Below are 13,389 nucleotides of genomic sequence, written 5' to 3' on the forward strand. Positions count from 1 at the left end.
TTTTTATCTTTCTGTGCTTTATTCTGAATATTTTCTTCTGACTTATGTGCTAGTCTACTGCTTCTTTTTTCCAGATATATTTAAACAGCTGTTATACCCATCCATTTCAATTATTTTACTTTCTAGCTCTTGAATATACATTTTTTAATTTATGTGCATACATATTTTTCTTAGTTTTCTGCTGAATTTTTCATGTCTTTTATTTCTTTAAACATCTTTAGCATATTTATTTTAAAGTCTGTGTATGGAAACCTAATAATTAGAGTCCCTGTTGATCTATTTATATTGTCTGATTTTTTTCCTGCTGTTTTTTGTTCGTGTCATATTGTCTTCTTTTTTGTCTACTTATTTTTGATTGTGTGCTGCAGATTGCATAGCAAAATTCTTTGTATAAATAATTTGAGGCTAGGCTAATCTTATCTTCCTACAGAGAAGATATCATTTTGCCTCTTCTAAGCATCTAGGGGGCACTAGCAATGCTGGATCATTTCAATCCAATTTACAGACTGAGAGGATTTGAAGTTGAATTTCTATCCTGTAAGAATCTATTTACTTCTGGTGAGTCATCATTGGTGTCCTAGAAGGAGAAGAGAGGGAGAAAGGGGTAGAAAGCTTATTTAGAGAAAAAATGGCTGAGAATGTCCTAAATCTGGGGAGAGATTTGGACATCCAAATTCATGAAGCTAATAGGTCACTCCAAAATTTCAATCCAAAATCATCTTCTCCAAGACACATAATTATAAAACTGTCTCGAATCAAAAACAGAGAGAATTTTAAAAGCAGCAAGAGAAAAAAATTTTTTTCTCATACAAAGGAATCCTCATAAGGTTATCAGTGGATTTCTCAATAGAGACCTTGCAAGCCAGGAGAGAATGGGATGATAAATTCAAAGTACTGAAAAAAAAAAAGACACAATGCCTACCAAGAATACTTTACCCAGCAAAGTTGTCCTTTAAAAGTGAAGGTGAGATAAAGTCTTTCCTAATAAACAAAAGCTGAGGGGATTCTTCACCATTAAACCTGCCTTACCAAAAAATGCTGGAAGAAAATTCTTCAAGCTGAAATGAAAAGATACTAAAAGTAACATGAAAACATATATGTACAACACACTAGTAAATGTCAGCATAATGTCAGATTCAGAATACCCTTATACTGTAAAATGGTAATGTGTTAATTACTTAACTCTAGCATAAAGATTAAAGGACAAAAGTATTAAAAATAGCTATAGCTACAATAATTTGTTAGTGGATACACAATATAAAAAGATGTAAATGGCGACATTAAAAACATAAAAGTGGGGAGAGTGAAAGGGTAGGTTTTTTGTAACTGATCAAAGTTAAATGGTTATCACCATAAAATATTCTGTTACATTCATAAGATGTTTTATGTAAGCCCCATGGTAACCAAAGCAATCCTGAGAAAGAAGAACAAAACTGGAGGCAGCACACGTCCTAATTTCAAAATATTCTACTAAGCTACAGTAATCAAAACAGTTGGTTCTGGGAAAAAAATAGACACCTAAAGCAATGGAACAGAATCAAGAGTCCAGAAACAAAGCCTCACATATATGGCTAACTGATATTTACAAGAGAGCTAAGAATATTCAACAGAGAAATGATAGGCTCTTCAATAAATGGTGTTGGGAAAACGGGATAATCACATGCAGAAAAATGAAATTGGACCCCTATCTTACACCACTTATAAAAATTAACTTGAAATGGATTAAAGACTTAAACATAAGTTTCAAAACCATAAAACTCCTGGAAGAAAATGTAAAGAAAAAGTTCCTTGATGTTGGTCTTGGCAATGATTTTTTGGATATGATCCCCAAAACACAAGCAACAAAAGCAAAAATAAATAAGTGGGAATGTATGAATCTAAAAAACTTTCACACAGCAAAAGAAACAATCAACAAAATGAAATCGTAACTTATGAAATGAGAGAAAATATTTTCAAATCATCTATCTGATAAGGGGTTGATATCCAAAATATATAAAGAACTCATACAACTTGATAACAAAAAATCCTAAACAATCCAATGAAAAAAAATGGACAGAGGATCTGAATAGACATTTTTCCAAAGAAGATATACAAATGGCCAACAGGTACGTGAAAAAGTGCTCAGCATCACTAATCATCAGGAGAATGAAAATCAAAACCACAATGAGATATCATCTCACACCTGTTAAAATAGTTGTCACCAAAATGACAGGAGATGATGAGTCTTGGAGATGATGTGGAGAAAAGGGAACTCTTGTGCGCTGTTGGTGTGAATGTAAAATCGGTGCAGCGACTATGGAAAAAAGTATGGAGGTTCCTCAAAAGATTAAAAATAGAACTACCATATGATCCAGCAATTCCACTTCTTGGTATATATCCAAAGGAAACAAAACCACTATCTCGAAGAGATTTCTGCACAGCCATGTTCATTGCAGTATTATTTATAATAGCCAAGGCATAGAAAAGACCTAAGTGTCCATTGATACAGGAATAAGTAAAGAAAATGTGGTATCACACACACATACAATGAAATATTATTCAGCCATAAAAAGAAGGAAATTCTGCCATTTGTGACAACATGGATGGACCTTGAAGGCACTGTGCTAAGTGAAATAAGTCAGATGGAGAAAGACAAACACTGTATAATAGCATTTGTATGTGGACTCTAAAAACACCAAACTCAAAGAAACAGAACAGATTGGTGATTGCCTGAGGTTGGGGGAGCGGGGCAGGGAAGGGGCAAGGGGAAATGGGGAGATGTTTGTCAAAGGATACAAACTTCCAGTTATAAGATATACAAGTTCTGGTGATCTATTTTACAACGTGGTAATTATAGCTACTATATACTTGAAAGTTGCTAAGAGAGTAGATCTTAAATTTCTCACCACAAAAAGCAATGATAGCTATGTGATGTGTGGGAGGTGTTAGCTATGGTTTTAATCATTTTGCAATATATAAGTGGATCAAATCATAACATTGTACACCCTAAACTTACACAATGTTACATGTCAATTGTATCTTAATAAAGATGGAAAAACATATATATATAATATTAAGTGATACTTATATGTGGATGGTAATAATTTGGTAGAAAGGAGAAAACGATGATGCAGGTGACCTCAGCTGAGAAGCAGTCTTTCTCCAGGGCTTGCATGTTGTGGAAATTACAGTCCCAGTCCTAGGAGCCAATGAGCAGGACCTGGTGGTAGGTGTGTCTTTGTCCGTTTCCCAAGAGAGCAGCTTGTTTCCAGTGGTAGCTGTAGCCTTCAGTTTTCTGTGTGCAAAGCTGGCCCCAACTTTATGCAAAAAGCCTCGTTTGAATTCAGTTCCTGTTTTCCTGAGGAAGTAGAAATTCCGTTCCTCATAGTCTGGTGTGTCTGTTGGACTGAGGCTTGAGTTCTTGCAGGCTTACTATGTGGAGCTTGAGTTAATGAAAGATATAATAATATTAATTGAGTGCTTACTATACACGAGGCACTTTGCATTTATCAACTCTAGTAAGCCTCACCACAGCACTATGAAACTGAAACACCGAGATGTTAAGCAACTTGCCAGTGGTCCCACATTCAGAACTCAGGAAGTGGCTGCCCTGGGATTTGAACCTAGGGAGCCTGACTTCAGAACTCTAGGGTTTGATAACAGTTTATCTAGAGGGTAGATGGGCGTGTGGATTCATTACACAGCACATAGTAGTTTGGGGATGCTGATCTTAAAAAATATTCTCCACCATAACATCAGAACTATATTCACGTTGTGGGCAGTGGATTTATTTTTAGCAAAACATGATTTATCACATTAAATGAATGCCAGAGATTTGGTTTTTTGTTGGCACTAAAATTTTAGATGTGTTTGTTTCTAAAGCTGTAGATAAGCTAAAATATATAATCTAATTTTGTATTTATGCTTATTTAAATAATACTGTAATAAATATTATTTTAACCAGCAATGGAAGTCTTCAAAATTTTTTGTCCCAAGGGTTTGACAATTACTCAAGTATAAAATATATTGGTGAAGTTTTTTTAAATCTCTTTTTTTTCTGGAATAAAGAGGGTCTTTGTTTCTCTTCTCAGTCTCCAGAACATTAACCAGACCTCTACTTGTATAGAGGATTTAATAGTATGACTCAAAAGAACTGTTCTCATACTGGCTAAGAAGACTGCTTTGGAGGCACTCATCAGAGACTTGGCTGCAAAAGCTTCAGTTGCCTGGGTAACTGAGCAATGTAGAAGCAGAATCCTGGTATTCAATTGCTTCCCAAGGCAGGCTTTATTTAGTTCAGGAAGACAGGGAATGCCCTGTGATTCTTAAAGAAACTTGGTGGAATTTTGCATTGCAATTACAGATTTGTAAGACATCCCTTTTCCTTGTGTATTTCCTTAGGGGGCGGGGGAAGGAGTAGACTGCAATTATCTATTCTGTTTCACTGAAATAGCAGAAGACATTAAAAACATGAACAGTTATATGGTAAATATATACAATGGACTATTACTCAGCCATAAAAAAGAATAATTTCTGTCATTTGCAACAACATGGATGGACCTATAGGGTATTATGCTTAGTGAAATAAGTCAGGCAGAGAAAGACAAATACTCTATGTTATCACATTATATGGAATCTAAAAAATAACATAAATGAATATACATAATGAAACTGAAACAGAACCACAGCTATAGAGAACAAACTAGTGGTTACTAGTGGGGAGAGAAAAGAGGGGAGGGGCAAATTAGTGGTATGGGATTAAGAGATATAAACTATTAATACTATGTATAAAATAAATAAATGACAAGGATATATTGTAGAGCACAGGGAAATATAGCCATTATTTTGTGGTAACTTAAAGTGGAGTATAATTTATAAAAATAATGAATCATTATGCTGTACACCTGAAATTAATATAATGTTATAAATCAACTATACTTCAATTACCTACAGTCTGTCATACAGAGTGAAATAAGTCAGAAAGAGAAAAACAAATACCATATGCTAACACATATATATGGAATCTGAAAAAAAAATGGTTATGAAGAACCTAGGGGCAGGACAGGAATAAAGATGCAGACGTAGAGAATGGACTTGAGGACAAGGGGAGGGGGAAGGGTAAGCTGGGACGAAGTGAGAGAGTGGCATGGACTTATATACACTACCAATTGTAAAATAGATAGCTAGTGGGAAGCAGCTGCATAGCACAGGGAGATCAGCTCAGTGCTTTGTGACCACCTAGAGGGGTGGGATAGGGAGGGTGGGAGGGAGATGCAAGAGGGAGGAGAAATGGGGATATATGTATATGTATAGCTGATTCACTTTGTTATAAAGCAGAAACTAACGCACCATTGTAAAGCAATTATATTCCAATAAAGATGTTAAAAAACAAAAACAAAACAAAAGACAACATGAGCAGCTAGATGATTCAGACTATGTGAAGTTGACCAGGGACCTCTTACTGAACCCTATGTATCCATTCCTATTCTTGACTTCCTTAGCAAGATTGTAAGGCTGACGTTTTTTTTGGCTGCGTTGTGTCTTTGTTGCTGTGCGCAGGCTTACTCCAGTTGCGGCTAGCCGGGGCTACTCTTCGTTGCTGTGCACAAGCTTCTCATTGTGGTGGCTTCCGTTGTTGTGGAGCACAGGCTTTAGGTGCACGGGCTTCAGTAGTTGCAACACACAGGCTCAGTAGTTGTGGCTCGTGGGCTCTAGAGCGCAAGCTCAGTAGTTGTGGCACACAGGCTTAGTTGCTCCACGGCATGTGAGATCTTCCTGGACCAGGGCTTGAACCCCTGTCCCCTGTATTGGCAGGCATGATTCTTAACCACTGCACCACCAGGGAAGTCCAAGACTGACTTTTTGGTGCAGGGAGCCATAGCTGTTTTTATAGGCCTGTGACAGCTTTATAAGGGTTGAAAAAAAATAGAATGTTATTTTCATAGACTTGTAGATTGACTCCTTGGTGAGAAAGAAAAGGTTTAATTTGGGTTCACGAAATTGTTCCTAAATACTATAATAAATTTTCACCACTCCTATAGAAACTGCTTTGAATTCTAGTTTATTCTAGCAAATAATAGATAACCAATAATATTTCTTGAGTGAATAAATGAATGAACATTTTATTCCCATGTGATACTTTTCAAATAAATATTATTTTGGCATATTATTTGACAAGGGACTATACTTTTCCATTTTGACCATTTATTGGCAGATATCTCATGCCTTGAAAAACCCTAATCCTAAACTGGAATTTTTCATAAAATGTGAATAAGGTAACATAAAAATTTACATTCCTTAACAATAACCACATTTGTTAATGAGATGTTAGGATCAGGCATCTTTATTTTTTATCACAAATTGATAGTCATCTTATCTCCAATCCAGCTGATAGACATGTAAAGGCAAAAACACAAGTGAATGTTTTCTCCCATTCTGAGGCTTGTCTTTTTCATGGTTTCCTTTGCTGTGCAAAAGCTTTTAAGTTTCATTAGGTCCCATTTGTTTATTTTTGTTTTATTTCCATTTCTCTAGGAGGTGGGTCAAAAAGGATCTTGCTGTGATTTATGTCATAGAGTGTTCTGCCTATGTTTTCTTCTAAGAGTTTTATAGAGTCTGGCCTTACATTTAGGTCTTTAATCCATTTTGAGTTTATTTTTGTGTATGGTGTTAGGAAGTGTTCTAATTTCATTCTTTTACATGTCGCTGTGCAGTTTTCCCAGCACCACTTATTGAAGAGGCTGTCTTTTCTCCATTGTACACTCTTGCCTCCTTTATCAAAGGCAAGGTGACCATATGTGCATGGGTTTATTCTGGGCTCTCTATCCTGTTCCACTGATCTATATTTCTGTTTTTGTGCCAGTACCATACTGTCTTGATTACTGTAGATTTGTAGTATAGTCTGAAGTCCGGGAGCCTAATTCTTCCAACTCCGTTTTTCTTTCTCAAGATTGCTTTGGCTATTCAGGGTCTTTTGTGTTTCCATACAAATTGTACAATTTTTTGTTCTAGTTCTGTGAAAAATGTCATTGGTAGTTTGATAAGGATTGCACTGAATTTGTAGATTGCTTTGGGTAGTATAGTCATTTTCACAATGTTGATTCTTCCAATCCAAGGACATGGTATATCTCTCTCCATCTGTTTGTATCATCTTTAATTTCTTTCATCAGTGTCTTATAGTTTTCTGCATACAGGTATTTTGTCTCCTCAAGCAGCTCATGCAGCTCAATATCAAATAAACAAACAACCCAATCCAAAAATGGGCAGAAGACCTAAATAGACATTTCTCCAAAGAAGATATACAGATTGCCAACAAACACATGAAAGAATGCTCAACATCACTAATCATTAGAGAAATGCAAATCAAAACTACAATGAGGTATCACCTCACACCAGTTAGAATGTGCATCACCAGAAAATCTACAAACAACAAATGCTGGAGAGGGCGTGGAGAAAAGGGAACCCTCTTGCTCTCGTGGTGGGAATGTAAATTGATACAGCCACTATGGAGAACAGTATGGAGGTTCCTTAAAAAACTAAAAATAGAACTACCATATGACCCAACAATCACACTACTGGGCATATACTCTGAGAAAACCATAATTCAAAAAGAGTCATGTACCACAATGTTCATCACAGCACTATTTACAATAGCCAGGACATGGAAGCAACATAAGTGTCCATCGACAGATGAACGGATAAAGAAGATGTGGCACATATATATGATGGAATATTACTCAGCCTTAAAAAGAAACGAAATTGAGTTATTTGTAGTGAGGTGGATGGACCTAGAGTCTGTCATACAAAGTGAAGTAAATCAGAAAGAGAAAAACAAATACTGTATGCTAACACATATATATGGAATCTAAAAAAAAAAAGGTTCTGATTAAACTAGGGGCGGAAAGGAATAAAGACAGAAATGTAGAGAATGGACTTGAGGACACGGGGAGGGGGAAGGGTAAGCTGGGATGAAGTGTGAGAGTAACATGGACATATATGCACTACCAAATGTAAAGTAGATAGCTAGTGGGAAACAGCTGCATGGCACAGGGAGATCAGCTCCGTGCTTTGCGACCACCTACAGGGGTGGGATAAGGAGGGTGGGAGGGAGATGCAAGAAGGAGGGGATATGGGGATTTACGTATGCATATAGCTGATTCACTTTGTTATACAGCAGAAACTAACCCAACATTGTAAAGGAATTATAGTCCAATAAAGATGTTAAAAAAAAAAAAAAAAGCGCACAAGTGAATTAGTACTTACCAATGTTTTTCACGGTAAGACTTATTAAATAGATGAATTCGTTGCAAAGGAAAGAGAAAAGATCTGAAATAAAAGTCGGAGTTCCCAGTTACTGTCGTCGGCCACGATAAGGTATTAAAGATAAACGATAACAAAGGTATAGCTTGATAGCCGGTCTTTGCAAAATTGGGAAAATAAAACTACCACTCTGATGTGAATAAACATAAATTCACGGAAAGCATGTAATCATTTAAAATGCGAGTCACTGCCTGTCTTAAGCTGTTCACAGCTTAAACTCATTTATTCCCTCAATGAATCAACAAAGCAGATATAATTATTATCATCCATTCCCCTGTTATTCATTCCTCAGATAAGGACAACTGAGCTATAGAAAAATGAAGTGATTTCTCTAAATTCATCCAGCTAGTAAGTGCTAAAGCCAGGGTCTAGACCCAGGGAGTCTGGCTCCAGAGCCCTTACTCTTGACGTTCCCTCTCAAAAGTCAGCAGCGAATATAAATCAACTATTGTTTATCTTCAAATATCAAGTGAAGACCCAGCTCTCACAAGTTATGCTTTCGAAAAAAAAAAAGAACACTATATTGTCGTTGCTGAAAGAGCCTTCTTTATCATCTTTATTCCCAAGGGGGTAGACAGGATTCAGGAGATAATGCGAGTAAAATACTTTCAGCTTTCTACAACTTAAAGGCAGAGAGAATTATTATCTATTCATGTGAGCAGTTTTATATACTATAAATACACACAGAAGGGTGCATATAATAAGTCAGATAAAAAACCCGTGTTAGATACAGAGAAAACCAATCCCCTCCCTCCCCAAGAAACATAAAAGGGCACAAATTTCATAGGCACTCACTTTTGCTGCATTATTGATTAGGCTGCATTTTTTGATTAATGGTTTTTTATTTTTATTTTTTAAATTCTGTCAAAGATTAGCGAGAGCAGTGGCTGTAAAGAATTTTCAGATGCGGAGGGAATAATTTTATTACTTTTATTCCAAAAAGACTACAGAAAGTCTTCAAGTGATAGACTGAAATCCTGGGTACTAAGATCTCCTAATGCTTTAGAATATAGACAATTTCCATTCAGCATTAACTAGTTCCTGGATAAATTTAATGTTGTTTGTGTTGCATAATTTAATTCACTCAATTAACAGGGTAAAGATACAGATGTCATTAAAAACATTACCCCCAGATGACAAATATTATAAATAAGACAGGCATTTTATTATATTAGAGAAAATGAATTCACAGTATACGGTTATTGGTTACAAAATAAGAGAACTGATATAAATGTAATGCTATTTAGATATTTACTTTTGATTTGCAAGGTGAACCATTAATCAAACATTTTGATTCAGTGGCTAAGGGAAAATTAATCATTGATACTATTAACGGCTTGTAGGAGTGTTATATTAGGCAAGTGAGTTTGTTACTTCCGAATTTCCCCACTGACAATAATCTCATTATATTTCTTAAAACCTGTAGCTTATCCAAGGTAGGCAGGAAGTTAAGTATTATAAGAAGGCAATTTTCAATATGTAGTTATAAATATGACACTCATAAGTTTCACATTTGAAATATTTTCAAAATGAAACATTTACTCAATTGCTAAACTTTCAATGTACTTATTCAGTGATTTAATTTTCTTTTGTAGAATCAATAACACACTTGGTTGTAATAAGAATGTTACAGAGTATCATATCATATAACTTGTGCACATGTATTTATTTTCTTAATATCAATTTTTGTATCCTGCACCATGTTAACTTTACATCAGACCAGCATGAAGAGGACATGAAATTTATGAGTTCAACAGTTTTTCCCATATATATGTAATGGATTAGAAACAAATTAAAGAATCTGAAATTCTATATTTTCTTCCTAAATATCTTGCTTATTTTCTTAAGAATCTAGTATTTCCTATTAGAAATCTGATGTCATCTGGAATAGTTTAGCATGATATTAAAAGCTAAAAATATTTAATCCATAAAATCAGTTCTCCATTAATTCAGGAATGGTCAGTTATAATAGGCTTGGTGAGATAAAGGTATCAATATCTTTCCATTTCCTTTTCAGTGTAATTGTCTATGTAGCTTTTATTTATTCCTGAAATACACTTATATTTAATTTTTATTTATATACTCTACAAAGCTGATGGAGCTATTTAAAATTTTTGAGCACATTCTGCATTTTCTCATTTAATGTTTTTGAGTTGAGTAACAGGACTGTATTTAGTTTTGTTTTGAAAATGTCCTAGTTGAAGGAAAATGATTTTACAATTAATTACGATTGAACAGGTCAACATTTCAAACTGTGAGCAACTCATCTGCTTACCTCAATGGTTATAGTGCAATTCGCATTTATATTTCCTCAATATTTCTCCCCTTTGATTTCTTTGAAAAAAGAATCTGAAAAGTTACTTGATAATTTTATAAATAAATAAAATAATCTTCTGGTGTGCTTATAGTTTTGTTTGTAACAATTATGAGGACATATTTGTAACCTGATACATTAGTGTACAAATTTACCCACTCACAAGGAGTTAATATTGTTCAAACTGTAAAGAAAAAAGAAGACTAATGCTAATTTTTCAAACTCCAGCGTTCAGTAAATAGAATTTTTTGTTTGTTTGTTTTATAATGGTACTAGAACCTTGTATGTTCTCAAGATGTAGAGAAAAATTTCTGGCAAAGATTATATAGAAGATAATTTCAAAGAGCCTACTCTTTTTTTAATTAAATTGCCCACATAGAGACTGCAGAAATCTAAAACTCAGTCTGGAATTAAGTCCTGTGTAAGCTGAGGTCCAACTTCCTATTTTACAGGTTTGTTAAGGGATTTATCCAAGCAAAATCAGGATTTTCAAGGTTGACTCTCAAAGGAATAGGCTGTGTTTTATGTGTCTAAATAGAGCTCGAATTTGTCCAAAAATTCATTCATGTTTATCAATACATAGTGTAAAAGCAAAGAAAAAACCTTTTGATAAGTAACTGATGAGCAATTAGTTTAGTGATTTTTTGATATGGATAAGTTTAGTAGGTAGCAATATGAAACCAGCTAAGTTTCTAGAATAAGAAAGCAGAAGAGGAGATTTAATAATCAACATTAAAAACTGTCCAAGGCTTTCTCAAATTTTAAATTTAATGGTGTTTCTCCTGCCCCCATTTAACTGTTTTCTAAGAAATTATTTTTCTGGAGGTTTGATCACCTATACTTTAAAAGTTTACCTCTTAGTGTATTACATTTATTAACATTTTCATAAATACCTTATTTTCATTTTCATCAACTTGAAATATCCTCTGCATTTCACACAATGTACTTCACAAGAAAATTGTATATTATGCACACATTTTGCCTCTAGTTCTTTAAGCCAACTAAAGATAAAGCATAGATGTGTAAGTTAATTTCTCTCACTACAGAAGAAACTGATCATTCCTTCCTTTTTCCCTCTGAACTTGTACCCATATTTTGCTCTATATTATTCTGCAACTTTCTAATATGAAGCCTTATGCCCTGCAAAAATTATGCTGTGTCTAAAAGTTTAGTTTTGTAAGATTGTAAGTTACAGGTTAAATTCCCTACTATCTTGATTTACTGCCACCGATTGCATTCCTATTGGGATGACCGGATTTCATCCATTTCACTTACTTTGGGGACAGTCTATGAGTTTTCCAGGGTTGATTTAACCACTTTAATCTCTTCTAGGAAAATAGCTTTTTTCCTTCCATTTCAGCATCAACGCTTAAAATTAACCTTTAGTTTTAGAATATTTATATTTTATATATTCTTTGTACATTTGTATTATTTTTGTAAGATCAGGAAAAATGAAAACAGAAAAGTTTGAGAAATGAACAGCATGCTCTTTCATCTGTAGACACTTTGAAAAGAAGAAAAATCCCCACAAATGCAATGAAGAGATTATCTGATATTTTAACATATAAACTTGTTTTACTGGATTTAGTCAGAAACAAATAAGATAAACTATCACTTTTGTTTGGAGGAGAGAGAATATATATCTAGAGGTAGAGGGGGAATCCCACTGAAGCTGTTTTGACTAAATTCTTATTCGTTGCATGTTTTTTGACATTGGTGGCCCAAGATACTGTCTACCATTGCTTAAGAAAGTATACTGAATGTGTAACTAAAGATAAGTATCTTTAAAATTTTAAGGGCATTCAGATTCATATAAAATATGGTAACTAATCTTAAAAATTATCTTGATTGCAAAAGATGGCTATGATGGAGAAAACGGATAAGTTTATTATTATTGTTATTATTAAATATTTTAATTCTAGCTTTGCATATTACTTACCCTGTGGCCCAAAGAAAGTTTCTACAGGTCCTCTTGGATTGGATGAGTTTTTTTTTTACAAATCCTCTGTAGTCAGATACATTCACAGCAGCTTCAAAATCTATAAATGCCGAATGTGTCTGCTGAGAAAAATCCTTTCCTTTTCTCCTCAGGGCTATAGCAGATCCTAGTGAGTTTTGGAAGTTAAAAGCAGAAATTAACTCTGAGCCTTCGTCTATGGCCTGGCAGCGCCTCCTTATGTCCAGGATCTAGAATATACAACAAATGATGTATAAATCTTGAAGTGAAAAACCAAAACTGTTGGCTTTGGTCCTGGACCATCAGCAACAGAACTGGCTTTAACTCGCCATTTACTGTCTGTTGAAGACCCAGCACCAGTAATTTCTTGTTTTCTTTCCAGCCTCACAATCTGGTTTTTGGGAGGTATTCAGTAGACTAATGAACATTAGGATATATTTGCTGGGATTTAATATGCTGCTCCCTCTGAGAGATCTGCATGTTAATTGCAGACCATGCTTTAAAAAGAGGGGCTCCTGAAGTGTGGAATTTCTGGGGTCACTGAGTCAGTACAGAAAAGCCAGGATTAGGATGAGGTGAGTGAAGCTGAACCATGCAAGTGCAAGGTGCAATTCTGTATTTACATTTTTGACAGTTTGCTCATCCTGGATTTTCTGCACTAATGTTTTTATTTTTATTTTTAAAATTTATTTTATTGAAGTACAGTTGATTTGCAATTTGCAAGTTCTACTGTACAGCAAAGTAATTCAGTTATACATAAATCTACTCTTTTTCATATTCTTTTCCATTATGGTTTATCATGGGATACTGAATATAGTTC

At 34.6% G+C, this 13,389-nt stretch overlaps 1 long non-coding RNA gene across 2 annotated transcripts in view; it reads right to left on the reverse strand.

Moving 5' to 3' along the window:
• The window catches only part of LOC118885896, a 48,179-nt gene extending 35,471 nt beyond the window's left edge, over positions 1 to 12,708 (reverse strand). For both annotated transcript variants that reach the window (XR_005017580.1, XR_005017581.1), the window contains exons 1-2: positions 12,552 to 12,708; positions 8,242 to 8,304 (exon numbers count right to left, since the gene is read on the reverse strand). This is a non-coding gene — a long non-coding RNA (uncharacterized LOC118885896). The remainder of the gene's footprint in view (positions 1 to 8,241; positions 8,305 to 12,551) is intronic.
• Positions 12,709 to 13,389: the final 681 nt, after the last annotated feature.

The sequence above is a fragment of the Balaenoptera musculus genome, chromosome 1 (genome assembly GCF_009873245.2).
Source record: "Balaenoptera musculus isolate JJ_BM4_2016_0621 chromosome 1, mBalMus1.pri.v3, whole genome shotgun sequence".
Taxonomy (NCBI): domain Eukaryota; kingdom Metazoa; phylum Chordata; class Mammalia; order Artiodactyla; family Balaenopteridae; genus Balaenoptera; species Balaenoptera musculus.